At 41.7% G+C, this 3025-nt stretch overlaps 1 pseudogene; it reads right to left on the reverse strand.

Annotated features, from left to right (window-relative positions):
* Nucleotides 1-970: 970 nt before the first annotated feature.
* LOC131748112 (elongation factor 1-alpha 1 pseudogene) lies at nucleotides 971-2500 on the reverse strand (annotated as a pseudogene).
* Between the last annotated feature and the right edge of the window lie 525 nt (nucleotides 2501-3025).

Consider the following 3025-nt stretch of genomic DNA (forward strand, 5'->3'; position numbering starts at 1 on the left):
CTGGGAGGCAGGGTTCCAGACATGGGCCATTATGTATATTTAAGCTTACATGCAACATCCCTTTAGTGATTAACTTGTAATAGAATACAAAGATTCTTCCCTGTTACAATTCCGCACTGTCAATGTCCATTCCACAGTCTTGTGGAAAAAGGGACAAAGACCACTCTGGCTACTTCCTGCTGAATGGAGGCAAGAAATATTCCTTATAATCTTTAGTTGGTCCTTTTTTAGCTACAACTATTTGAACCTGATGAAACCCCTTAGCACTCTGTCTAATTTGTAATTGAACTTGAGGTGTTGGTTCCAGTTCCCAATATGTACACTAAATTCCTGTTGTAATTATTTGGACAAAGTTAAACAAATTGATTAACCCTTCTCCAGCTGCCATGAAATTACCATCTACTTCAGTTGGACATGCAGACTTGTTGGAGGCAAACTCATGAACAGAGGTTAGTATAGTGCCCAAAGTTTTAATGTATTTGGCAACTGCTAGTTCTTTTAGAGCACTTATAGATTCTTTCACCTGGGCAGACACCTGGAATGGCCTACCATGTAATATTTCAAAAGGGCTTAATTTAAGCTTGCTTCTTAGAAGGAGCCACTGATCAATATCAGAGCAACTGGCAAGGCCTTATCCCAAGTTAAGTTACTATTCATTTTCTTGGTTTCTCCTGTTGACTGTGGGCTCCAGGATGAATGTAATTCCAATGTCTTAATCCAAATCAGGGGATAATTTCCTTAAGGAGGGCTTTAGCCAATTAACTACTGATTTTAAAAACTAATAACTTTGCCACACACAAAACAAATGGTCCCCAAAACATTTTCCTTTCCTTCTGAAGATTTTATGATGCATTGTTATCATTAACCAGTCTTTTACTATTAAACTTAAATGACCAATTAAAACAAACAGTTCTGAGACCATTCTTCCACCACTGATTAAGACTGGGGTGGCAAGTATTGGGGATAATATTCAATTAGACTTCTGAGATTTCTGGGAAGACTTGGTGACCTTGCCAGCTTCAGCTGCCTTCTTGTCCACTGCTTTCATACCCACAGCAACTGTCTGGCTCATGTCATGAACTGCAAAAATGGCCCAGAGGAGGACAGTCAGAGAAGCTCTCAACACACATGGGTTTGCCAGGAACCATATCAACAATGGCATCATCACCAGTTTTCGAGAATTTGGGGCCATGTTCCAGCTTTTCCCCATAACAATCAATCTTCTTCAGCTCAGCAAACTTGCAAGCATTGTGAGCTGTGTGACAACCCAGCACAGGTGCATATCCAGCACTGATTTGGCCTGGATGGTTCAAGTAATCTCCTGAGCTGTTCAGCCAGCTTCTTCCATCACTGGTCATTTTTGCTGTCACCAGCCACATTGCCACAACAAATATCTTTGACAGATATGTCCTTGACATTGAAGCCCACATTGTCCCCAGGAAGGGCTTTACTCAAAGCTTTATGGTATGTACCAAAATGTTTATTGCAGCTCTATTTACAATAGCCAGGACATGGAAGCAACCTAAATGTCCATCAACAGATGAATGGATAAAGAAGATGTGGCACATATATACAATGGAATATTACTCAGCCATAAAAAGAAATGAAACTGAGTTATTCATAATGAGGTGGATGGACCTGGACTCTGTCATACAGAGTGAAGTAAGTCAGAAGGAGAAAAACAAATACCGTATGCTAGCACATATATATGGAATCTAAGAAAAAGAAATGTCACGAAGAGATTAGTGGTAGGATGGGAATAAAACACAGACCTACTAGAGCATGGACCTGAGGATGTGGGGAGGGGGAAGGGTAAGCTGTGACGATGTGAGAGAGTGGCAGGGACATATACACACTACCAAATGTAAATTAGATAGCTAGTGGGAAGCTGCCGCATAGCACAGGGAGTTCACTTCTGTGCTTTGTGACCACCTAGAGGGGTGGGATAGGGAGGGTGGGAGGGAGGGTGATGCAAGAGGGAAAAGATATGGGAATATATGTATATGTATAACTGATTCACTTTGCTGTAAAGGAGAAACTAACACACTATTGTAAAACAGTTATACTCAAATAAAGATGTTAAAAAAAAAAGCTTTATGGTACATTTCAACAGACTTTAGTTCAGTTGTAATATTGACTGGAGCAAAGGTGACCACCATGCCAGGTTTGAGAATACCAGTCTCCACTCAACCCAGAGGGCAGTACCAATACCACCAATTTTGTAGACGTCCTGGAGGGGCAGACACAAGGAATACACTGGCTAGGAATACACTGGCTGGTACTGACAAGTCAATCTGTGGGAGAAGTGCTCCTCTTGCCTCAGAGGATGTTGTTTTAGATTAGATGTCCCAGCATCCCTTTTTAATGGGATTACTATTGGCTATGTGTTTTTGGCCTTCCCTGAGCTGCTGTTAACACACACTTCTGGTCTTACACTTTTGTAGACCTTGGGGGTCGGGGAGAGCTCTGTTTCCTTTCCTGGAGTTTCCATGAACACCATCTGTAGGCTTAAAGAGTGTGCTGGTGGGACTCTGTCAAGCTGTTCTGGTGAAAAACTTCAGGGTGAAGTCTATCAAAAAGTTAATCAGCTCATTCTCCACTGTCAATTTTACTGGGGGCTCCTGTGGGGAATTAGTTGCCTCAAGTCCAAGGGAGCCCCTGGGCCTCTTCATTCTTCAGAATCTTCCTGTTTCTACCATATGAGAGGTTCTTGTCTTTTATTTTCTTCTTATGTTTCAGCCTAGGGCAATCTGTTCTCCAATGTTCTTCCTCCTTACAGTAAGCACATTGTTCCTTCCCCAATAGTGGCTTACCTCTCTTCAGTTACTCAGCTTCCAGGAATACAGTACCACTGCCAAAAATTGGTGTTTCATTTTGTATCTTCTTTCTTCTGTTGTTACTCCCTGTTGAACACTTTAAAAGCAACATCTACCAATTGATAGGATTTATTCCAAGTGCACCATCTAATTTTTGCAACTTTCACCTGATATCTGAGGCACTGCCCCCCCAAAAGGTCAAATTTACC

Source organism: Kogia breviceps, chromosome X, assembly GCF_026419965.1.
Source record: "Kogia breviceps isolate mKogBre1 chromosome X, mKogBre1 haplotype 1, whole genome shotgun sequence".
Classification (NCBI taxonomy): Eukaryota; Metazoa; Chordata; class Mammalia; order Artiodactyla; family Physeteridae; genus Kogia; species Kogia breviceps.